This window comes from Emydura macquarii, unplaced genomic scaffold (genome assembly GCF_026122565.2).
Source record: "Emydura macquarii macquarii isolate MOO-44397 ecotype Brisbane River unplaced genomic scaffold, CSIRO-AGI_Emac_v2 contig_369, whole genome shotgun sequence".
Taxonomy (NCBI): domain Eukaryota; kingdom Metazoa; phylum Chordata; order Testudines; family Chelidae; genus Emydura; species Emydura macquarii.
In genome coordinates this window covers 3,481,535-3,507,439 of record NW_027130506.1, presented here as the reverse complement: position 1 = coordinate 3,507,439, position 25,905 = coordinate 3,481,535, and the positions used below count along the sequence as shown (strand labels likewise).

At 43.7% G+C, this 25,905-nt stretch overlaps 1 protein-coding gene across 5 annotated transcripts in view; it reads right to left on the bottom strand.

Annotated features, from left to right (window-relative positions):
- The window catches only part of COL14A1 (collagen type XIV alpha 1 chain), a 171,992-nt gene extending 168,354 nt beyond the window's left edge, over positions 1–3,638 (bottom strand). For 4 of the 5 annotated variants that reach the window (XM_067530837.1, XM_067530848.1, XM_067530857.1 and 1 more), the window contains exons 1-2: positions 3,627–3,638; positions 3,355–3,521 (exon numbers count right to left, since the gene is read on the bottom strand). The gene's annotated coding sequence lies outside the window, so the exon portion shown is untranslated. Of the gene's footprint in view, positions 1–3,354; positions 3,556–3,626 lie in introns of those variants that run through there. The other variant, XM_067530841.1, reaches the window with a different exon arrangement.
- Positions 3,639–25,905: the final 22,267 nt, after the last annotated feature.

The window sequence follows — 25,905 nt, the reverse complement described above, 5'->3', positions numbered from 1 at the left end:
CTATGATAACCAAAAAAAAAAAAAAAACCCAACCCCATCTTGTTCCAAAATAGGTTTTAAGAAAAGATAGCATCAAGTGCCCCAAATGAGGATCCCTGTGAACGTCAGGCCATATAATATGGACCAGTGCTGTCCAGACACAGTATCAAGGCATTTGAGAAAAGGGTTCTATGACCATAAATAGAGTAATAACTACAACTTAATATCTGCTTTGCATCCACATAGGATGAGTTCTACTCTGACAGTGATTCCTTTAACAATAGCATCATGGGGTAACATGGTTATTGGCTATAATTTCCCAAATTTACACAATTTATAAAAGGAAAAGATGGATTTTCCCAATTGCAAGACTTACAAACCCAGCCTAGAATATGAACATCAAGCAAACAGCAGTACCACCAGTACCCTTGACCCATTTGTGGGTGCATTTACTGTTTAACTGAAGTGCGCTCTTCTGTACAGTGTGGTAAAGAGGCAAAGATTCTACAATCAAAATTGAGATAATAATTCTGTTGAGCAAGCACAATCCAGCTCACCCTCCCATAGCCCTGGAGAGGCCATTGAGCCAATTCTATCTATTCTTATACCACCTTTATCACCACAGTATTTGGTAATTGGAGCAGAAGATAGTTTTGTCACTAAAGCAAGCAAATACGGCTCAGAAATACACACTGTTTACAGACCATTTTTGTAAAGCTACTTTTTATTTTAAAGAGTTGTCATGGTTAGAAGAGACTTGCTTTCAAATACACATAAAAAACAATAAGAATTCATCATCTGAACTTGGCCCATGGACAATTTATACTACTACAATTGTTTAATAGTTGCAACCCCTCTCATAAATGGAAGAAATATTATATTTATAAATGTTTGATAAACACACAATTAAAGGCATGGATGTAGAAACAACTTTGGTATATATGTTCTACTTTGCAAGTTCCTCCTCTCTGCTTCCCACTTCACACATCTACATAGTACCCCTATAGTACCACCATTAAAAACAAAAACAAAATTTCCTAGTTTCCTGTACTGAGTGGATCACTCCCCTCAGACTCTCTTGGCTAACTCCCTTTCACATTAAAGCTGCTCACCCTCACAGCTGTACTGTACTTGATCTCATTCTTTACCACTCCTCTTCATTCCTCAACTCCCTCCCTTTTGCCAAAACCTAAGAACACAAGAACAGCCATATTGGATGAGATCAACGGTCCATCTAGCCCAGTATCCTGTCTTCCAACAGTGACCAATGCCAGATGCTTCAGAAGGAATGAACAGAACAGGGCAATTTATCAAGTGATCCGTCTCCTGTTATCCAACCCCAGCTTTTGGCAGTTGGAGGCTTAGGGACACTCAGAGAATGGGATTGTGTCCCTGACCATCTTGTCTAATAGCCCTTGGTGGACCTAACCTCTATGAATGTATCTAATTCTTTTTTGAACCACCATATTATTTAACTGGCAACCAATTAACTTGAGTTAGAACAGGACCAAAACCTCTAGTCTAGACAAGTTTTATAGCTTTGATTTGTTCTCTTCATACATCCCAATCTTGCAAACACTTTCTTCAAAAGGGACTGGAGGTAGCGGACTCTATGCCTGATAGTGTTTGCAAGGTCATACCCTTAGAGCAGCTCCACACACTGTTTTTGTACTGCCTTAACTATATCTATTTAGAAACAGATAAAGTTAAAGCAGTACACCTCCCCAGGGTGTATGCAGCTATAGGGGTATAAAGGTTCCTATATCGCATAGTTTATTTCCATTATGTAATACCACTATAAACACTTATACGCCAGCATAGCTGTGTGCACCCTAAGGGGTTTTAAAGAAGTACTAGAACTGTGTGTAGACAAGTCCTTAGATTGGAAGCTCCTCAGGACAAGGCATAATCTGCTCTGTGATTTATACAGCACAGGGCCAGCGTGCAGCACTCAGCAAATAACCAGATGATAATAAAGAAGCCGCAGCTCATAGCTAAAAAGCAGAGGTGAAACAAAAGGGATTGTGAAACGCATGTCAGCTGGGCTCAGGCACAATCGGAACTGCCCAGGTAGGAGGAAGTGAAAGGATGATTTCAGTACTCTGCCTGCACCAGAATTATTATTATTAGGAACCAGTGCAACCCCCCATGAATCCACACAGCCTCTGGCCACAGGCAGTTGATCACAGAGCGCGGCGGGCAAGAGCTGGACTTGATCCTGGTTATTGCTGAGAGCCGACTAAGGGCGATGTCAGGGACTCGGGGAAAGTAACTCAGCTGACATCCAGATCGTGCCTGTCCGAATGCGGGAGGACCGAGCCCCGCAGGAAGGGGCCCGTGGCTGTGCACCTCATTCGCTTTCTGCTGGGGGAGCAGGGGGTTGCTTTCCAGTCCTGGCCAAGAGCAAAGCACCGCCAGGAGCTGACATTGTCTGCGCCTCACCGGGACAGCCAGACCCGGCCCTGGAGTGGCTTGTGGAGCCAGCACGTGACTCTTCCTGCAAGAGGGCCCAGGTTTGCTGGTGGGTTTTGGTGTTCGCTGTTCCCTGCCTCCCCCCACACAAATCAGCCTGTGACCCCGCTGGCAGCGTGTCATCGGTGCCCCCCGACCGGCCTCGGCAGCCCCACAGCCGTCACCCTCAGCAGAGGCAGCTGATCCCTGGGGAATTGGCTGCGGGGCGCACAGGAACTCGTCCCCGCAAAGCTCCGGCTCCTTTCCCCGCCCAGTGGGAAAGGGGACCGCGAGCGCCCGCGTCTCCCCCTGTGCGGGGACCCCAGGCAAAGCCCCCCGGGCTCCGATCCCCTGTAGCCGGCCGGCGGAGATCAGACGGAAGGAGGCGACACCCCCCAATGAATTCCAGGCGCGCCTGGGCTGAGGACAGCGATCGCACGCCCCCGGCCAACGAGTAATACAAGCCAGGCGTGCGGGACCAGGGGCAGCGGAGTCTGTGTCTGGCCGCAGCCGGCTTTGGGGAGGGGCGCAGCCGGCGAGGAAATGAAGCCCGGGCAGAGCCCCTCGTTTAGCCGCACAAAGGATGCCACGTTCTGCAGAAGAGTCTATGGAGTTTTCTTTTCCATTTTCACCCCCGACCCTTCTCCTAAGGCTTCCCCCCCCCTCCCCGCCACGCTTCCCCTCCAGGCTGGAAAACCATCATAACCAGGGCTCGCAGTCAGATCCACCCCCCCATCACTGACTCTTCCCTGACTTTCTTTGCTTCCGACCAGCAAAAGGCTGCATTCTGGAAGTGGCAGATAATCACCGTGGCAGATAACAGCTGGGGCTGTTACTCTAGTTATTGCCCAAGAGAATCAGCTTTTAAACCACCCCCTTTCTGTTCCCCCATGTAAAAGTGTGACAAAATAAAATCCAACAGACCTTTGCAGTCATGAGTGGTTTAGTTGCTGAGTGAGGAGGTGTAGCTGCCTGGGAGAAATCCCTCTTTGTTAATACACACTCCTTCTTTCACTCTGTAATTAACTCGGCCTCTTAAAAAGTTTCTTTCCACCCTCCAGCTGCTCGCTCGTTCCTTCACAGCACTGGATCTGATAAGAAGAAGAAAGGGTAAAGAAACAAGACAGCCAATTATAAAGCAGAAAGTGGAAGAGGGGGGAAAAAAAGGGGGGGGGGGAGGATGAATAGTCACTGACATCCAACCAACTCCCTCCGCAGCACCCAGCTAAGGATTTCAGTGAATGAATCCATGGACTGGTGCAGTTCCAGGTGTGTAGTGGAAATCGGAACTAAAGGCAATTTAGCCTTTTTAATTCAATCGAAACGTTAGATGCCGTTGGAGGAATGAGACAGAAAGTGCATTTTCGGGGTGGAGCTCAGGCAACCATATTTTTTTCCAGGTACTGTAGTTTTCCTTGTATCAACTATATGATGCCCCTTCCTTTGTGTTTTGTTGCCTTTCAATTTACATTTCCTTCCCCCAAAGTTACTTATTGGCCCAGATTTAAATAATAATTTAAAAAGAGGCCTAATCAGGGCTGTAGGTGCCCGAATACATCCTTCATAATACATTAAGTTTCCTGTACTATTTGGAATCCAAATGTTCTTGGCAAAAGTTATAATAATTTACATCTAGACAAGCACTTACCAAATAGGCCTCCTGTAACACCCCAATCATAGTCTGTCTAGGGCCCCAATCCTACAGACTCTTATGAAAAAGTCAATTTGTGGGCAGGAATATTTCTATTTAAACCCTTGGGCTATCCTTGCTTCAGAGGGAAGTTCTTTAAGTCACTCCCTTTAAAAATCAAAGGAGAGATACAGAAATGTGGGGATTTTATTCTCCTTTTACCCTTTGACTTTCTATTAAATCTTATATAGACTTTTTTTTTTAAATCCATTAGGGTCATTTCTTTATGCTCTGCTACACTGTGGGACTTGAAATAGCTGCTAATAAACTGTGCCACTTGAGAAAAAAGTCTCCTGCATTATGTGAGTCCTCTAAAGCAAAAATGTGACAGTGCCCTGGGCTCCAGTCATTGTCCCACTGAACATTAACTTCATTCACCGCTAAATTACTTACGCAACTGAAAAAAAAAAGTATCCAGGAGAGGGGGAGGGAGATCGGCAGGTCTAGTTATAGATCCCTGAAGCCTTTGTAAAGGTGGTGAGAGAAATCAACCCAGTTTATGCTTGGTTGCAGCTTCATGTGCAGTACATAATGAAGCTGGAGCTGATTTGAAGGCAGGCACTTCAAGAAGCAGAGTTTGGCTCGCTTTTTCTTTTTTTTTTTTTTGTAACTCTTGTAGCATGCAAAATGCATGAGCACCACCACGTGGCTGCATCCAGCCAGGATCCTGTACTAAGCAGCCACTCTACATCACATCAGAGCAAATCTCAGCCATCATACCAATGACTAAGTATTGGAACAGCCAGTGAACAAATCTACATTTCATTTGTAAGCCATCTGTCTACAGCAGAAATAGTTTTTTTTTTAAATAATCCCTTCCACGTGTACAAAGCATCTATTTTAAAGGAACACTACCAAGTTAAAAAAGATGGATCAGCTTCTGACTTCACCACATTGGTTTTTTATTGCAAAATTCCATTGGCTTTATTTATATTAGTCTGTCTTCCTGATTTACACCTGTGTATGTGCAATTCAAACCTGCCCCCTCTCTCTTTTTATTTATTTTTCAAAACTAGTGTTCTTTGTTTCATGGTTTACACTTTGTTATGCTCAGTCAGCAAACCACCCCAGAATAGCGTTGTCAGGACAGAACTGGATGTTTGAGTTTCTAGAACTAGTTGAGTATTTACACTATTTAAAAATGTCTTTACTGAAAAGTTCCCATGAGGGAGGCTTATCACAACTAAATGGGCCATTGTGGGACACCACACTACAGACTTTGTTAATTGCCCCCTTACGCCTGTAAAGAAGCTATGTGCAAAAGGGCTTGAATTCGGGAAGAAAGAAATAAAAATAGCTGACAAGAAAGTTTTTCATCTTTTTTTGCTGTCCGTATTCTCACAGAGCCAAAGCAGAGATCCCCAGGATCAACCTGTGTCAGCCCTAAAAGACGTTCAGAGCTGACAGATTATTACAATTCGATTACCTTTTAAACCCATAGACTGTAACACATTTGTGTATATAGGTTTGCTTGATTTAACCTTGTAATAACTCTCATTTCTTTCTAATAAAGCCTTAGAGAGTTTACTATTGCCCTGGCTACAAGTGTTGTCTTTCATGTGAGATCTAAGGTACAAATTAACCTCAGGTAAGTGATTAGTCTCTTAGGACTGGAAACAATCTAAATATTTTGTGATTTTTGGTGTACCTCAACCATCTATCACTAAGTCCAGCTTGCCTGGTGTGGCAAGATAGACTGGAATGCCCAGGGGAATTGTCTGTGTCTCCATGATAAGACTGCTATAGTACTTTAGGAGTTGACATTTGTAACTGGGTTGATGAAATCTGACTATAGAACACACCATCAGTTTGGGGGTCTCTGTCCTGCTTCTTGACAGTCTCCCCGAGGCTGGTGCTCCTGGTTGTGAACCCCTCCAGACAGCATGATAGGCACCCTGCTCCAATGACTCTTTCATTATTTGTCCATAGTGGTACAGCTTTAACAGGAGAAACTGAGGAAGCCTCCCCCCAGTAGCTCAGCAGTTAGAGCAGGTTCCTGAGAGGCAGGAGACACCATTCAAAACCTCTCCCCCACTCTGGCAGAGAAGGGGGAAATTGAACCTGAGGGTCCCACATCCCTGGATCTGAGTGCTCTAACCACTAGGCTAAAAACTGAGGTGGGCGGCCCCACCCCCTCTTTCCTCCTCTGGCTGTTGTGTGGAATGAGGCAGGCCCCTAACTTAGTCCCACAAGAAATGTCTTAACCACCTAAGATGCTTGACTTCAGGTGGCAGTTTCCCATTTGTGCACTTCTAAGTAGAGCCAGGCATCTATCTCTAGGAGGGAAGGGGCAGGGCTTAGCACATACCCCTCTTATCAGCATCTCCCTCTGGATACAGCATCTCCCGCATACCCTTAGGTGGCTCCCCACCAAGCATGCTGGCTTTTGTGGATCACATTCTTCCCCATTCATTGTAGAGGGAGCCTCGCCTGCCTAGCTCAGGCTTTGTGAATGCAGTGGTATTCCTGTGATTTTTTTAGGCATCTAAAAGATAGGTGTTGTGACATTCAGTGTGGCAAAGCCTAGGTCCCTTCACAGATCCCAGCCAAAGTGCCAATGTAGAAGGATCATAAAAGATGGAATAACCTCAGAAGCGTGGAAAGGGTTGGATTAAGAATTAATATACCTGAAAAGCTAGTTGTAAAATTGAGCCAAATATTGGATACGTGGAAATAGTATTCAGCTGAAAGTGCACAGAAGATAAGCAGTAGATAAACTCTGGTGGGTGGGGGACAGGATTTGCATAATTATAGACTCACCACTTTTTAAAGTGGGGGCTTTTTTTATTTCTCTCAAACAGCCTCCCTGATCCACAGAAAAAAATTAAAGTGATAATGGGCAGTGATGTTCATCTTGGAACTTGTTTATTTTGTATTTTAAAAATTGCAAACAATTTGAAGTAGACAAAGCCTTTCCTGTAATCAGAGAAGCCAAAGTTTTCAAAAGTGACTAGTGATTTTGGGCTTCTACTTTAGAGGCCTTAAAGAGGGCCTGGTTTTCAGAAAGTGTTGAGCACCCTCCTTCTAAAAACAGCCCCCTTTACGGTATCTCAAGATGTGAACCGAAAAATCAGCACCTCAAAAAATCTCTAGTCACTTTTGAAAATCTTGGCCAGGGAGTTTTACTAAGGTTTGCAGAACTAGACCTAATTGCATAGCTCCAATTAATATTCCTGGGATTTTAATTTTGTATCAAGAGAACAATATAACACATGCAAAGAGAAAGCTAATGTTTGAAATGAAATTACAGTGCACATGGACTTCTACCTTGAATTTTGAAATTCTGATTAAGAAACATCAGACAGTTCCTACCAACTGAAGTGGGTTTGCCAAGATCAGTCTGTCAGCACTTGTGATAATGACATTATATATGAAGTCGTACACTCAGACTTGAGGGTGCTTTAGAAATCTATTTTTAGAGTGAGCATGTAAAAGTGATTTCATTTAACCCATCTCAAATCAATAGCAAAAATTCTATCGAAAAACATAATTGTGATATACCACATTTGATATGTTAGTCTTGCATACAATTTAAGTTTCTTCTCTATAACTAAGAATTTCTCAGTTATTTTATGCCTTAGAAGCATAATAAAAGGACTTACTTTCACGGGTAATTATTTTTCTGGAGGAATAATTTTTCTATTGCTTTTCTCTGTGCAACAACAGCTGTTTCTCTTCTTTTGTCTTTGTTAATGTGGCTTTTTACATGCGAGAGGATTTGAGCTAGAAAGTGACTGGTTAGTCCAACTCTGTCCTGTTATTTGGTTGAGATGTTTCTCCGATGAATCACTTAATTTCACTTCCTTGATGAATTTCAGAGGTCTTTGTCACAATCAGCACTTCGTGAGTGCTGGATTTATTCATTTGGAGTTTATTACATATGATGAGGTAAGGAGAAGTGATACAGAGAAATAAAAGCCAGCATGATGATGTGGCAACTCAAAGCTGTTACTGTTGATGTATGGTGTCTGATGCTGCCTCTCTGCCTAGGCAAGGAAAAGGAGCAAAATTGGGTGGAGATGAACCAAGGAGGATGGAAAAAAGGGGAGCAGTTCCTCTTGTCCTCTTATGTTTTTCCTCTTCAGCCCCTGAAGTCCGAGAATGCCTCATATCCCCATGAAATGGTGCGTGGGTTAGCAGGCAACCCGGAACAATGGAGTAAATGCTGCTCCTAGCAGCACTAGATTCTGCTCCACACATACACAGGGTTTATTGGACAGGCACAGACAAAGAAGTGAATTGCATTACAGCATTTAAGGGAACTCTGCTGCCAGAGAGTAGAGGGAGGCCAAACAGAAGGGCTGGCACACCAAAGAGAAGTAGCTTGCTGTCCCTGGGATCTGTGGGGTTTAAAGACGGTGACCCCTGTAGGGGGACTCTGTCAGAAATTCTGTGAGGTGTCCTAGAGAAAACACAATGTTATTTTTATAAGGACTGAAGGCCTGGCCCCGAAAGCACTAACTACTAATGTGATGTTATTTACTACCTCTAGTAATCCCACTGACTTCGGAGGCACTACTCATGGTTAGTTAAGTATTATAGACCTGATCGTAAGCCCGCTGAAGTCAATAAGAGTCTTTCCTCCGATTGAAGTGAGCTTTGGAACGGGCCTTATACTCAGTAGATCAGGCCCATAACTTTTTCCCTTTGAAAAAGAAAGCCTGTGGGAGCTGGGAGTGATGCCAATACATTCTCTGTAATGTATACACTGAGTTATGACATAAGTCAGAAGAAGTTATTCTAGTATTGCACATGGGACACATCTGGAACGATGCACACACGCCTTTCCAGCTAATGTCTATCTTATGCTATCCTCTATTACATCGGAGCTAAAAGCAGACTGAGGACTTCTTTCTTGTCCCTGACTTGGGTAAGTAGAGTGGATTCTGTGGTTAGCACTCCCCAATCTGTTTCAATCTACTTTAACCACTGTTATTGCACTTCTGCATATAATAAAACAGACGGTATCTATGCTAAGAACTCAACCAATCACCGTCCTTATGCTACAGCTAATTTGCGTGCAACAATTTATCTTTGGTTGTGATGAGTCAGTGATATGAGGGAAACTGCACAAATGGTGGATTATTTTGGCCCAACTGCCACAGTTCTTCAAAGGTTGATTTGCCACCTGTACAACTCAGTACAAACTCCCCAATGCAACCCACACTCCCAAATGAATCAACACAACCGCCACACAGTAGTACAATCAGCAAACACAACCCCAAATACATACAACCCCTTACCGCCACACGCACCTCTCTCCACCACCTGTACCATACAAAATCCCCCAGCACAGCCCCCCAGACACAAATCAACACACGCAACAACCCCACATGTCCCAAATATTTCCATTTTCTTTTCTAGATAACTTTAGAGATAAGGGGTTGTTGAACTCTGATGAATCTTGCCATTTATTATAAAGTCCTTCCCTTAAATAGCTAGTATTTTTCAAAAGCATTTCCTTTTTAAAGCATTGAGACATCTATCCGTGCTCAAGTTGCACATTGCTGGGTGTGATGCTTCTGAGGGGTATCCAGGGTTGCGAAGCACCTTGCCACCACCTGACCTGAGCATGAGAGTGTTATCGTTGCATGTTGTGGATCAACTTCCTCAATACATTAGCCTATGGCAGTGTTTCTCAATTAAATTTGGCCACGGAACCCTTTTGAACTCGATAAATAATTGCGGAACCCCCCAAACTCTTAACAGTATTTTTACATATGGGGCCATAAGCAAATTATATACAAACAACTAGGTCAGCATTTCTCAATTAAATTACACTTACACTCAATACCCTCCGCCGAAAAATCCGGGACATCTTCCCTTTTTCAGCGGCACGGAGAACAGCTGCTCTCGGCAGCATGGAGAACAGCTGCTCACGGAACCCTAACAGTGTTCCCACGGAACCCCAGGGTTCCGCGGAACACCAATTGAGAAACACTGGCCTATGGCAACACAAGCACTATCTTCCAGGCCTCACCCTCTCTGTACAGGTTAGCAATAGGCACACACCAGCAGTCCTTGTTCCACTGAATGCCCACAGAACTCTCAGATTCACTGTTCCCAAAGGATTAGTACACACCAGTGTACGTAATTCAACTTGGGATCACCAGCCTACTTAACACACAGCACTTAGATATACAGATTGTGAAAACGAGAATAAGTTTATCATCAAAGAAGAGAGAGTGAAGTGATAGAAAGCGAGAATATTGAAAACAAATGGTTACATATTAAAAAAAAAAACACATTTTCTAGAGCCTAAACTTAACTCACAAAGCATTCACAAAGCAGTGTTCTAGGTCAGCCATAAAAATGTTGGCATACTGTGGGGCCATGCGGGTGCCCATAGCTGTGCCACTGACTTGAAGGTATAGGTTGCCTCCAAATCTGAAGTAGTTGTGGGTCAGGACAAAGTCACAAAGTTCAGTTACCAGGTGTGCCATATCATCATCAGGGAAAATGTTCCTGAGGGCTTGTAGTCCATCTTTGTGTGGAATGTTGGTGTAGAGAGCTGCTACATCCATAGTGGCTAGGATGGTGTTTTCTGTGAGATTGCCGATGGATTGCAGTTTTCTCAGGAAGTCAGTGGTATCACGAAGATAGCTAGGAGTGCTGGTGGCATAGGTCCTGAGGCGAGAGTCCACATAGCCTGACAGTCCTGCTGTGAGAGTGCCAATGCCTGAGATGATGGGGCGTTCAGGAATCCCAGGTTTGCGAGAAACTGCAGAGCTGGAACTCATATGCAAACTTGACACAATCAGACTGGGTCTGAATAAGGACTTGGAATGGTTATCTCATTACAAGTAGTAATTGTCACTGTTCACACATTCTGACCTTCTAATCAACGGTTGTGAATAGGCCTCATCTACTCTAACTGAATTGACTTTGTTAGCACTTGCCCTCCCCATTGTTGTTTCTTACCCTTGGATGTATATATATACCTCCTATCTGTGATTTCCATTTCATGCATCTGATGAAGTGGATTGCAGCCCACGAAAGCTTATGCCTGCAGAAATTTGTTAGTCTTTAAAGTGCTACAGGACTCTTGTTGTTTTTGCTGTATACAGACAAACACGGCTATCCCTCTGATTCTTTTTTGTGTGACAGATTAATTCTGTTCAGTGGGTGTCAGGTCTTTTTACTTACGAAAGCAATGAGATGAGTCTTGGTTTCTTCCCCTGTTTGCATTAGTACTCCTCCTTGACCTGTGTCCAATGCATCAGTGCACAGTTCAAACATTTTGTCAAAATCTGGACTGGCCACAACAGACTTTCCTGACAGAATTTTCTTTACCTCATCAAAGCTTTTCTGACAAGCTGCCATCCACGCTATCTTTATTCAGTTTTGTCTTTTTGCACACATCTGTGATAGCAGCGACAATGCAGCTGAAAGCAACTACAAACCTGGTGTAATAGTTAGCCAAGCCTATAAAAAACTGAACTTGTGTTTTTTGGTTTGGGGCACAGGCCAAACAATGAATTCCATCTTTAAGGGATCTGGGGAAATCTGTCTCCTTCCTATACAATGATCCAGAAAATAGACTGTGCCCAAATCTATTTTACACTTGGACCCTTTTACTGTGAGCCCTGCATCTTGGAGTCTCTTCAACACAGTTCCCAAGTGGTTTTTATGATCTGACCAGGAATTGCTGAAAATTGCAATATCATCAACGTAGGCCCATGCAAAGTCCACCAACACGGTTATCACTTGATTAACGAGACTCTGAAATCTGGCTCCTGCATTAATTAATCCAAAAGGAAACTGAAAAACTCAAAAAGTCACAAATCAGTAATGAATGAGGGTTTTTTTCTGCACTTTGCTGTCTAATGGAATTTGCTAACATATTTTAATTCTTGGATGGTCAGGTATTTTGTCTTGCCTAGAGTGACTAATGTATCATCCGTTCTGGGCATACAATATGCATCGGGAACTGTGACAGCATTAAGCTTTCTGTAATCAACGCCAAACGTTATGGTCCCATCCCTTTTGGGAACCATAACACCTGGAGAAACCCAGGGACTGTGTGATCCTTTAATTTATCCCTATGCCCAGCATTCTTTTTATCTCCTTACGAATTTGCTCCTGCATTTTTCCAGGGATCTGATATGCTCTGCTGAGGACAGGCTGTGGCCCCAGAGCATTAATTTTATGGGCTATTTTATGAGTTAGACCTGGTCTGGTGGAATATACCCACTGGTGACTCTGCATCATGCTCCTAACCTCTGCCTTTTCAGCTAGAAACTCTTCACACACCTCAATGTAAATATGATACACTGTGCAGAGGAGGATTTTCAGGCAGCACATCAGCCACAGTGTCACCTCACGAGAGAGCAATGACTTCTCAATTTGTGATCCTCCTTTAACCTGTTTACATCCACAGTCTGTGGAGTAACCTTGCTGCGGGGCCTTTGCGTATTGTAGGTAACAATATTAACCCTTTCTACAACCTCAAAAGGCCCCTTCTACAAGTTCTGCGTGTTACAAGAAGGAACACCAGCACTAGATCTCCCACATCAACTGATCACTCACGGGTGCTGAAGTCATGCCACTCTTTATGAGCGGCTTGGCTTTTTGTGAAGCTTTGCTGAACCATTCGCATCACAGTCTTTAAGTCTTCCCTAGATTTTTGCACCTATTCAACTCCCCCTCTGGCCTGGTGCCACCCACCCAGGAGCCTTTGATGAGATCCAGGAGCCCTCTGACTATCTCCTGTTAGGAAGGTTAAATGGGGTGAACCTGTGGACTCTTGGGGCACTTCCCCGTAAGCAAACGACAGACAGGGTAACATCACATCCAAGTCCCTCTCCCTTCTGTTTACAAACATTTTGAAGTTCCACTGAACCTTTCACTGAAACTGTTTGTCTCTGGATAATATGGGGCAGATTTTAGTTGCTTTACCTCACACATCTTCCATAACTCAGTAAATAAGAGGTATGAAATCTGACCCACGATTTGACAAGATCTCCTTTCGGAAACCTAATCCACTAAATATAAAAAACAGAGCCCCAGCCACTGTTTCAGCCTCTATTACAGCAACTGCCTCTGAGTGTCTGGTGCCAAAGTCCACCATGACCAATAAATGTATTTCTTTCCCTTCTGGGGTTGGCAGGATAATAGTTTAGGATATCCATTGCCACCCTAAAAAATGCTTCTTTGATTACAGGTAATGGGCGCAAGGAAGCCTTGTGATGTTCTATAAGTTTTTTCTTATAAATCAGAAGTCCCTCATTAACACTTTACCTTATTTTGAATACTGAGCCAATAACATATTTCTTTAACCTTTCGTGTCTTCTCTGTTCCCAAGCAGCCTGCACAATGACAATTGTGGGCTAGTAACATTAAGAGCCTCCCCTCGTTCTTTCTATCCAGGACTTTACTGTGTCTGGGTTCCTTTACAGTCTCTGGTCTACACTTTGTTCTGCAGCAAACTCCACTTGGCTGTGACTTGCCTGGAGAAGGGTTGCAAGCAGGAAGAAGGACTCCTTCTCCTGCTTCCCTTGTGACCCATTGCTATTCTCTGCCAATAAGAGGATGAAGGCTTCTCCTTCCTCCTCCGCACATTCCCTTTTGCTACAGGTTAATTATTCTGTCATTGCTAACAAACACAGCAACTGGTGAAGTCATAAGATCTCCCACCTTTGAAGTACCCCTTAAGCGCCCCCACTCAATTCAATGCAGGCTAAGGGCACCAGGGTTTTAAACTGTCCTACAACTAGAAGTTTTACCTCCTTCCCTGGGAGCATATCACTCTCCTGAATCACATCTCTTCTGTCTAGGGAACTCTGAGCATGAGTGTCTCACCACCTCTGGCACACTTTAGCATTTACCTTTTTTTTTTTTTTTTAAATAAACTCTGTCTATTTTCAGGTATCTTCCAGAACTCTCTCTACCACCACTTGACTCGAGGGTAACTGCATTAACCTGGCCAGATCAAGGAGTGAATTTGGAGCTCTCCTACTTGGGGCCTTTTCATGTGACCAAGGGACCCAGATAAGTAACTGTAAGCAGGGCCTGAATGAGCTCTTCCCTGATGTCTAGTGATGAAGTGGAGGAAAAGCCTTCAGGAGCAGACCATTCTTGCACAGACACCCCTATTCTTCCTAGGTGTTCAGCAGACAGATTGTTAGGATCATAACAAGGGCCATCATGACCACGGGAGTAGCAGAGGAGTTCATAGCCAGGTTCCTGGCCAGAGTCAATACCAACAGTCAGAGTAGTTTCAGGTTCCAGGTCAAGAAGCAAAATCCAAATTAAGCTGAGGTCAAGGTCAAGGTCAAGGCCAAGAGCTCAGGAGCAGAAATGGTCGTGGCAGCTACAGGAGAACCACACTGTTGCCTGGACCTTCCTCGAAGGCCCCTCAGGTTTATATAGGGTGGGGAGCCAATCAGGAGCCCTGACACAAAGCCCTGACATCTTTGTGAGACCTTGGAGGCAGGACTTCCCATGGACTGTGTCCACAGTGGGTCATGGGCAGTGGAGTGCAGGCTGGTTACAGCTGCTGCTGGGTGGCAGTATTGAGAGGCTAGCTACTGGGCAGCTCTACAGGCCTTGCTTTTATACCCTCAGTGCTTTGCAGAGTCACTTTGGCAAAGCAGGTCTAATTTTGGCTGGTGTTGGGTTATGAAGGCCAGGTAATGAAATGTTGTCATGCTTGTTGTATGAGTAAAGAGCACCAGAAGTGAACTTAGCATGCCCTGATTGAGGGGGGTCACCCTAAACCAAGCCAAGCAGTGGTAAGGATGCCAAATCCCCCCTGACGATGAGAGGTGGGGGTCAGATGTTCCTAGCTCCTGGTGTGGACTCTGCCTAATGAGTCCTAGACACCATTTGACCCTCCCATCTCTGGTGTTTAAAGAGAGCTGATTGGACTCAGTGGAGAGTCCTTGTTTCCATTCAGTGGTACTAGAGCAGAAATCACTGAGGAGCAGGTCTACACGCTAAGCCTTAGAGATGGTCTGGGGATAGGTTGCACTGAAAGACAACAAAGAGGCAGTAGCACAGAGGTTTCTCCGTTACCCTGTGAAATCACTCAGAGCTGGGCTAAGAGGGGGAGCCTCAAAACATGGCATTGCAGATGTGATATTGAGCAGCTGTAGATATAAGGGCAGCAAGTGAGCCAGTTGAAGAGGTGGTAGCAGTCGTGGTGGCATTACTCAACACTTGCCTCCCTCCTCCCCCGGTCAGGTGTGAGAACTGGACCCACGTGAATGCACCTCTGAACTCTGTGTCTTCGCTAGCTCAGAACAGCCACCAGAGAGGGGTGCAGCAGAGGGAAAGAGGAGTGTCATGTTAAACGGATGTAGGCTTCTTGGACTTTCACACTGCAGGTGGGCAACTGAGGCGAAGGACACTGCCCCATGCACTGTGGGGTGGGGGTTTACTTATGTTCACATGCTTTTGAACTGTGGTGGTGGTGTTTTCCCCAGTTAATACTCGGTTCCCTTGCAACAAACATTTTCTTTTGTTATACACAGACTCAGTGCTTGTGAGTGGGGAATTACTGCCTCCTGCAGGTGCCAGATTTCTGAGTGGGGGGCTTGAGCCAAATCTATTTTGTATGGTTAAGAGGAACCCCTAGATAGTGAACCCAGCTCTTGTTGCTGCTGACTCCACTTGGCAGAAGGGTTACATAACACTTTCTTGGGCCTTCCTCTTGGGCTGGGGTCTGGTTACTAAGAGGAGACCAGTACTGGGGTCACAGGGACTTTGTTCCTGGGGGGGAAACTAACCATGAATCTCTTTTTATGCCAGGTTTCTGTCCTTCCCTCTAGGACTTGCACTGGCTGAATAGTCTCGCACGTATATAGAAGACAGCTGCTTCCATTGATGTCAGAGTTCTCTCATACAGCTGCTTTCACTGAAAGAGCTGCTCCTTAGCAAACAGCTTTGCTGGCTTGTCAGGCATTTCTGTCCCTTTGCTCTTTATCTATTTTCTCAAGATAATCTACCATTTTATACACATATTCCCCATGACTTAGTTTATCAATCTTTGTGAGGTTTCTGAATTTGAGGTGATATGGCACTGGAGTAATCTGAAACCTTTTTAAACACCGGCTCCTTGAACTGAATATATTTCATAGTGATATGGATGCAAGTCAGGCTAAGTACTTCCAGAGTTTTGCCAGTCAGTCAATTTGGGGAGTAGGACAGTCATTCCCAGTTCATACCATGCATATTCTTTCAAAGATGGTTAGATATTCTTCAGTGCATTCAGTCTCTCTATAAGGCAGACAGCTTGTCCCAGCTGTGTGATCCCTGAGGAGAAGGGATCAGTTTTTTAAGTCTGGTATTCTCAGAGCCTGCTGCCTTTTTACCCCTCTAGGGTTAGTGCTTCTCAGGCTTTGTACTTTTTGTCTTCTAGCTCCAGTACTCTTTGGTGGGCTGCTTGGTCTCTCTCATCCTCTGCCCTTTTTTCTGTGGCCACCCACATCTGGTATTCTTGTTGTTTCTCTGCTTTAGCCATCTCCATCCTGGTCAGCTCTGTGCACAGGGCTGTTTCCCTGTGGGTTGTGCCTGCACGCATCTTCTCTTGCTCCATGAGCAAAGCAAGTCTCAATTCCTCAATGGTTTTCCCTTCAGTGTCTGATTCACAAGCTACACACTGCTCCTCCAACTGCTACTTATTCAGTTTGGAGGATGTTTTTAGTCTATTCTTTTGGCAGTTTCCTTTGATCAATTTTCCTTACCCAAAATAAACCAAGAGAAAAAAAACCCCAGAAGCTTTACTTTTCCTGTTCCCAAACTTCTCCCTTGTGAATCCCTCACTATCTATATTATCTGGCATATTAGCTAAACAGTAACCTGGGTTTATTTCCTGCCACTTATGCCTTTGTGTTGCTTCCCAGGGGCACTGAGGATGAGGCATTTTTGCTACCACTGCCCTAAGTATGAGACTCTTGTCTGTTTCCACTCTGAATCAACTCCCTGAATGTACCAGCCTCTGGCACGACACAAGCACTACTTCTCAGATACACAGATTTTAAAAACATAATCCATTGTTAATTGGCAGTTGTTTATTTTGTATTTTTAGAAATTGAAAACAAGTTAGTTTTTTTTAAATACATTTTTAACTCCATCTTTTTTTGCAGGGCTGGACAGTATTTCAGTCTTTATTGCACTTTGGTTGAGCTGTCACATAGAGCTGTGCAGTCAGAAAATCTAGATCTTTTAGTGTACTGCTGTACAGCTAAGCATCACCAGTGTCATATCCACCTACGCTTTCTCAGAACGAAGTCAATGACAATGCTAAGCAGTAGCGGACAGAGAACGCAGATGTGTGTTTTTTGCTGTTCAATGCTCTCTTTGATGATTATTCTTCAGGCGAAAATCTGGTTGACACAAGATCTTCTGGGTCAAAGCCAACCTGCTCTTCCCTTAAGTTCACCTCAACCATTTCCCGTCTAATATTCAAGATGATACAGCAGAAAACTTTGCCTCTCACAGAAAGAAGTGCAACACTTTGCCTGTTATTGAAGTTTCCTATGTCACTTTTATTTGGTGTTTGGACTATAATGCCATTTTTTCCATTGTTCTGGAGACTTTTCCTGCTCCTGTGTTTTGTAGACGATTTCAGTGATTTTATTGAGATCTGTTCAGCATCTCTTGAAAGCCCTCTGCCCATCACTCTTTGTTTTTTTTCTGTTGTTTAAGTCTTTCCTTGTTTATCTTTGACAGGCCCTCTGGCTGGTGTAAACTTGCCAGGTAATAAAAGCACTTTAACAGCTCAGAAAGGTCTCATCTCCTATTTCAGCAGACGTTTCAGCTTCTTTGGGGACGTTATCCATGTACTTCCTTTTGTCTTCCCCCCTCTGCTTTTTATTACTCTGTCTTTTGTTTTATACAGTTCTTTTGCTGCTGCTTTTTCTGGAGGTGTTTGTAAGCAGTTGATGTTTGCACTTTGGCTTGTTTCCTTTTTTTTACACAGTTCCACATGTCCTCGCTTATCCAAACTTTAGATTTGCTTGTCTGGAAACCAGCTACGATTGTTGTGGCAACTATGACACGCAGAAACAGCCATGACATATCAATGTTGACTTGTTTTGCATTTTTTATACGTTAGGGTTTTTTTTTAAACTTATGCAGTAAGTTTCCTGTCTGTGCAAAAAACACTCAAGTATCTCATTATTTCTTCAAAATGTTCTAGCTACCAACCAAACCATATTTAACCTAGCAGGTATGAAAAGGGGGACTTCCAGCATAGTCAACTTAAAAGCTCTTTTTTTAAAAAATAAATCACAAGTAACTAGCAACAGGGGGCAGCATCACACAACATTCACTTTTACTGTCACAGGGACCAAACAGATCTCCAGCTCTCTAGAATCTCAGTGTCAAAGTTCAGCATTGTCACTGATAAAAATCAAGGACATGTAGAATATTTAAAAGCTTTGATTTTTAAGACGCCGGCTGCTTTGCAAGAGTCAATGAATGACTACAAGGAATGCTGCTATGGTCAGTAATCTTCAAGAAAGGCTTTGCTCTGATTATCAAAGCCAATTCACAGAAACTTTTCTGTTAGGAGAAGAAAGAGGCTTCTGTTAGAGATTGTTCCAAGCCAAAATTCCAGAGCCACACACCCAGAGCTTTGGAGAACTTTGAACCCAGTTCTGAACTTCTACCCTAGACCATATCTATCTCACAGGCAGAACCAAACCCAGCCCCAAATGCAAAGGAAACATTAGGGGAAGCTCAGATCTGAAGTACATGGCACAGGGCCAACTCTAGTTAAAATTTTAAAAGGGCAGGTTTTTTCTTGTTGTTTAAAGCTAACACCAAGATACAGATAGTAACCAGCCCCAGTGCAGGTGCTTATGGAATTGAGGTACTCTTTTCTTTTTTCCCTTTGTAGCCCCTTTGACCTTTCTGCCAGGCAGTAGCAAAAAAGGGTCAGGTTCACTTATCTCGGGGGTCTTCTGAAAACTTGACCCCCACCAGTTCAAACCCCACCCGGAAACCTAGGAAAACTTAATGACCTAGCCTAGGTGCCCTTGGGAGGCACTAGTTCCCCGCTCACAAGTACTGCGTCCAGGGGTTTAAAGCAAAGAGAACTCTTTAGCGTAGGGGCAGCAGAACAAACTTGGGAAAGCTAGCAATTATCAACCAACCAACAATACCTAGGCAAGACTCCCACCCCCAGTGGCGTCTTGGCGAGTCTTAACCTCAGTCTTCCTATCATGGCTGTGAATGGCTAACAAGGCAGTGCCTTCTAGCATTAGCAACCTCCCTCCTCTCCTGATCTTCACTCAGTTTGTTATCCAGGGCTGGCAGCGTCCAAAAATTCACACAGGCCTGTCTCCAACCTGTAAGTGAAGTGTTGCCTGGGCTGCTCCAAGGACTCTACCACCTCACCCAGCTGACAGGTTTATAGCATTGGTGCTGTTTAGGGAAACTCTCAGCTAGAGTTACTGCTTACTGTAACGTCAGCCTAAGCCACCGCAGCTCTGTGCTGAATATTCAAATAGGAATCAGGTCAGGTCTACACTATAAATTTACATTGGTATAACTACATCGCTCAGAAGTATGAAAAAGCCAGTGTTATACTGACCTAACCCTGGTGTAGACAGCGCTACATCAACGGGAGCGCTTCTCTTGTGGAGGTGGATTGACGTAGCGTCTTCACTGAAGCACTGCAGCAGCGTCGCTGTAGCCTTTTAAGTGTAGACCCACCCTTAGTAACTCCTTTCCCCACCAACAAGGCACTCCCATCAGAAAATACACACTCCTTCTCCCTCCCCTCCCCAATTTTATCCAGGCTCCTCTGGCCAACCAGGCCAGGCTGCATGACCCCTCACCCCAGGGACCCTGGGTGCAGTTCTCTTACTCTTTTGTTACCCGACAGGGATGATAATGTTTTATTATGTTCAAACCTGAAAACTGCTGAATTGTGACCCAAATGCCCCAAAACGTCACTTAACAGAAATGCAAATGAGGCCTGGCCCGTTCAGTTGTTCCCCTTGCTGAGCAGCAGATGCCAGCGGAGAGCTCCCTTCCCTAAAGAGCTTCCAGAGCTTCTAGTCTGGAGTTCTCAAGCAGCTTTGGGCTGCCCTCCTCTCTGTTCACTAGCAGGTGTAGAGCACAGCGTCACAGGACTTACTCCCCCATACAAGGGTCAGCCACAACTGCAACCCTTGCATTGCCCTGAGTGTGAGCACTGCTCCTGGCTAGTGCTAGTAGCTACCAGAAAACGGACAAGTAGGAAGCAAAGCTTCCACTCTGCACAGGCTAACAGAATACGCACCTGAGGAATTCAGTGCTTGGGTAACCCACTGCGCCTGATAAAGTAACGCAAAGGCACAACAGAACCAAAAAAATAGAGGCAAAAGGAAAGCATTTATCTCTGTCTTAAATAAATAGCTGGGAATAAAAAAGCTATGCTCCCAAGGCATACTCTCATGATTTAAGAATAAAGACGTTTACAGGGTATTAGAACAAAGAATGAGACACCTGTAGAAGCTGTGACAGTATTAGATTTCAAGGAGCAGATAACATTTTGAAAGCTTTTGGTTTTCTTACAAGCTTAACGTTAAGCACCTGAGCCAGTGTTTGCAGGATCTGGACCCTGAAAAAGATCCAACCATCATTCCAATCTGCGCTCTTCTTACAGCACAGCTAAAAAGTCATGTTTGCAGCACTCCCCAAGGTTGCAGTGTTGAAATAAAGAAGTTTGCTGAAACTATGAAGTCCTTCACTAGTATTTGCCAATTTTAAACAGTCACTACTGGCCTTTTATTATGGACCATCCCTTTTATTATGTACCACTAATTACAAACAATCAAATCAGAGAACTGTAGGGCTAGAAGGACCTTGAGAGCTCATTTAATCCACCCCACAACCTCGCACTGAGGTTTACCTAGACCATCCCAACAGGTGTTTTTCAAACTTGTTCTTAAAAACCTCCACTGATGGGGAATCCACAAACTTTCCTTTGCAACCTATTTCAGTATTTAGACTTTCTAACCATAAGGCTGAATCCCTGCTGCAACCTTATCTATCTATGGACTTCCTACTGTTCCAACATTTTTATATAGGCATGTAGGAAGGTGCAGTGGTCTTCCCCCGAGCATGGGCCTGAGGAAGGGCCACAACGCCCAAAGCAGGTAGAAAAAGGGCCGGCCGACCAGTCTGCCCGGCAACCGGGAAGCTGACCAGTGATAGGTCCCGCCGGCCGGCCAATCCGGCAACAGAGGGGTGGAACCTCAGCCAGGGCTGAGGGTATAAAAAGGAGGCCAGCTCACTGATGGACAGGTGGCTGCTGGAGGCAGATGTGTTGTTTTGCTGGCTGCAGTGAAGGCATGAACCCAGCTGGGCTGCTACCCCAAGTGAGTGCCTTCCAAAGCCTAGGACCTGGGGATGGCCCAAGTGACCAAGCCCCAAGGGTTGGATAGGGCCTCCGGGACCCCTAGACTGGCCTAGGCCTACCAGCCCCAAGGAGTGGGCCTGGGCCCCAGTAACTGGACTGAGTCCCCTGAGCCTGAGGGCTGGGAGATCCGCCCTGAGGCCGGACCTGACCTGGAGGAGCTGCCTGAGGCCAAGCCATCCCCTGAGCCCTGTGACCTGGAGGAGCTGCCCCTTGCGGAGGAGCTGCCCCTCGCGGAGGAGCTGCCCCTCGCGGAGGAGCTGCCCCTTGCGGAGGAGCTGCCCGCCTTGCCGCCTGTGGATGCAGATGGACTGGCAAGCCTGCCGTGGGCTGTGTACCCCAGTGACACCGAGGATCCTACCGATACAGGTACCTGGGGATATGGGGAGGAAGTGGCCCAGGGACAGCCACAGTCGTGGCTGTGACAGGGGCAATAGACTGCTTGCTCGCCCGCTCTGCCTGAGGGCCTGGACTGCAATGTATCCAGATGCTAATGTTCCCCTTTTTGGAAGGTGCAGTGGCCTTCCTCCAAGCCTGGGCCTGAGGAAGGGCTGCAATGATGGGGCCCAACCAGTCCCCGTGTTACAAGGCACATGTTTAAAACATAATTTGCCAACTGATATTGCAAAACCATTCAGCGATTTCAAAGGCAGAAACCCACAGAAGTTAAAATACAATTCTGGTCTGACATATAATTATATATAGCACTGTGCAGCCCCATATTTATTGTTTCTCAATAACTCCCATATCAAATTTGCTCAATATACAAGAAAAACGATGTCAGGTAGCATTTTTAAAATCACTTAAGTGGGTTAGGGATCTGACTCCTATTGATTTTCAATGGGAACTTAGATGCCTACCTGACACTGAGTCTTTGAAAATCTTCCCCCATCATTTTGTCTAACAACTAAACCTGCAAACTCAATCTGGGAGCTTAAAAAAAAAAAAGCTGGACTGTTTCTGGTCAGTGCATCATCCCCAACAGTAAGGATCCTACTACTGGAATTTGGCCTAATATTTTAAAACCTGCATTCCTAAAAGTTAGGGTCCTAAATCTGTGTTTAGATACCTACATAAAAGTGGCCTGATATTACACATCAGGTGACCTAATGTAAGAATCTATTCACACTGTAGCTACACAAGCACTCACTGCTGTTTTTTGTCCTCATTTTTTTCTTCCTCCCAGGAATAAATTATATTATCATGATATTCAAATAAATTGTAGTACTTGCACTGTTAAGTAATGCTTGGGAAGAAACTCATGAGGCTGCATCCTGTGTATGACACCAGCTCAGGTGTACAAAATCTCCCTCTAAATATGCATTTTCTCCTTCTGTCCCTCATACTATCAGCTTGTCAAATACAGGCCCAGATTCTGAACTCATCTATACTTGTGAAAACAGGAGTAATTCCAATGAAGCGAATGGAATTATTCCTGATTTACACCAGTGTAATTATGATCAGAAGCTGGCTTGAAATATTTTTTATTCTGATGTTGTCCATTTATCTATTCTCTTGACTATTTCAAACAATAAACCAATATTACTTAATCAATTAAGAAAAAATTGAGGCCTGTAATCTGAGTTCCTATAATGATTTAAGCATGTCCATAGCTTTATGCATATGAGTGGCTCTGCTGAGCTACTTATTTGCATAAAATTACACACCTGCAGAAATCTCTGCTGTGTATGGATGCAATTCACAAATCATTTCCTTTCAAACGGAAAGAACCTCCCTTTTTATATTCTCACATTCATGTAGAATATCTGACCTTAATGTATGTATGACAGCTTGTCTCTTTTGTGAGTTCCACCTATTTAACTAAAGATAGTGTAAACACTTTCAAAAGTCATCATCTATTTGCAATTTTATTTTGAAACACCTGTTGGTTTCCTAATGTTTGCCAAGGCACTAGGAAGAGGTGTATCAACTATCATCAAGCCCTGAGCTGAGTGTCTTATTTACTGCATTTAAAAGGTGCAATTTTCTACAAACTGCAGGCTGTCTTTGTGGTTTCAGTACTTGCTTAAATAAACATCATGTTCTCTGTACAATATGTAGCTGCTTGCATAACTTGACATTCCGTTGTGCCTCAACATCCTCCCACACGCCATATATAACAGTTGTACACCCCTCTGGAGACTTTGGGCCTGATCCAAAGTTCACTGCAGTGAATCGGAGTATTTACATTGACTTCAGTGAACTTTGGCTTTGGCCCGTGAAGTTTGGCAGGAGCATGAGCTCTAGAGGGAGCCTCTTGCAGCTGAAAGCAAGACTTCACAAGCAGCTGCTATGAAGGAAAGAGAGAAGAACATTCACTCAATAACCAGCCTCAGAAGCCTGCAGGTTCATCACAGATAGTAGGGATCTGGGAAAACAGAGTAGATATCCTATTGAAACTGTACGTAGAGGGTCAAGACATAGCTGGACATTTGCTGGATGTTTCCAATGAAACTATCAGAAGCAAAACAATTTAACTATGATGGTATTAAATTGTGATCATTAGGTTTCTGAGTTAATATTAAAATTAGATGAATGGAGGAAGTTAGCACTTCTGCGATGTTTGTTTCAGGCTGTCTGCAGACTGAGAGAGCTGACGCTACATTGGGCCGCACTCAACAGGTCGTCCTTAGAATTGCAAAACCTAGAATAATTCAGAATATTGATAACCAGTAGACATTAGGTATCAGCCAGCCTAAAATAAGATGGGCAATTTGCCTTTACTTATGTCAATGTCATTGCTGTATAGTAATGTTTAGCAAGGTATCTTAGAAACCTTGGGCCATGTGCTCCTTTTCATAGGAGTTTACAGTCCAGTGAGAGTTAAGGAAAATATTTTATGTGCCTTCATCTTCGAAAAAAAATTCCCAGCTAAGCCAGAAGGGAAAAATACTGTTTCCAGCCAATTAGGTGATGAAATCAATTGGATTTATATTCACATGGAGTCTGGGACTGATCATAGACTGCCGCCACGAGGCAGGCTTAGCAATAACTCTTTGATAAGAAGTCTATAAGAAGCACAAATGATATACAACAATCACAGAAGCACATATAGTGATGCTGAATAAAACAGTAAAAGCTTTTTAATGCAGATTTTACTAGCAAACTTACACCATATAACTAAAAAAATCATTTTATAAATGGCACTTTTGTCACATTAGATATTAGCAGTTTTGGTGTGTAAATAGGAGAAAAGCACAGTTTTTTGTCTTGGTTTTTGGTTTGTTTTTTAATTTTTCTACAATATCTGGTAGATGAGCAGGATAAAAAAGTCTTACCACTTCACCCTTAAATTCAGGTGAGCCAGTGATCTGATAATGCTAGCCAGTCAAAGAAAACATATTTTTTTTATAAATACTATTGTATTCTTTCATAAACCTATTCTGCATACCCGAACAGATCAGTTTCATTCTGCAATGTTTAAAATAGTTTTGAGATAATCTTATCCCATTTAGAGAAATACTTTGGGGGTAAAGTAGGGATGCTGGTACATTTAACAAAACCCAGCTAGCTTGGGACCTGATCCTGGAAGCTGCTAAGCACCTCTTGCAAGCTGAGAACATTTAGCTCTTCACGGGATGTGCTCTGCTAACAAATAATGAAGGGCCCTTCAGCTTCCATTAAAATCAACCGCAAAACTCCGGTGACTTTAATGGGAATTGAATCAGTCCCTCTATTTGTGTCTATTTGTTCTTATTCCAATATGCTAAAATATTATTTTAAAAGCAAATTATTTCTGACTTCTTAGATTTAAAAAAAAAGTTTTAAATATACCATAACATAATGAAGGAGACTCTTTTTAAACAGTATACTTTGTGGGGTAGCACTATGATTTTAAAAAAATACATCCTGCTTCACTGAACCAAGAAGTATAACTTCTGCTACACTCTCCTCTAGATACTATCAAGTAAGCATCATAAGATAAAAATTTGACCTACTGTGCCATAAAACTTTCCCTCGGGATTCTACGTTCTTGTTGATTTATATTTACAACATAAGTGGAATTTTAAAACAAGTTAGCCAAATAACAGTAAGCTTACACAAAAAGAATGGCTGTTTGCTGTTTGTTTTCTGCAGAAGCAGTGAACTAGTTCTGGGCACAATAATGCCATATTTACTTGGACAAAACTCCCCTGGGAAGACTCATTGAGAGTATTGACCAAGAAAAGATTGTATGGTGAGACCCATTATTCTCAGTCATGCTGCGACAAACAGGAAAGTAAACGAGTTCTGTTAATCTCAACCTCCATTAGAAACATAAGACGGAAAAGCTCATGGTTCTTAAATGAACAGAATGAAATAGGGAGAGAAAAATACTTTGTTTATAAGACAGTATTAGAAAATCAAAGAGGGGAAGGAAAAAATTGAAAGACCAACTTCTGTTGTTTACTCTTCTGCAGCCCCATTCACTTCACCAATGCTGCACTGCAGT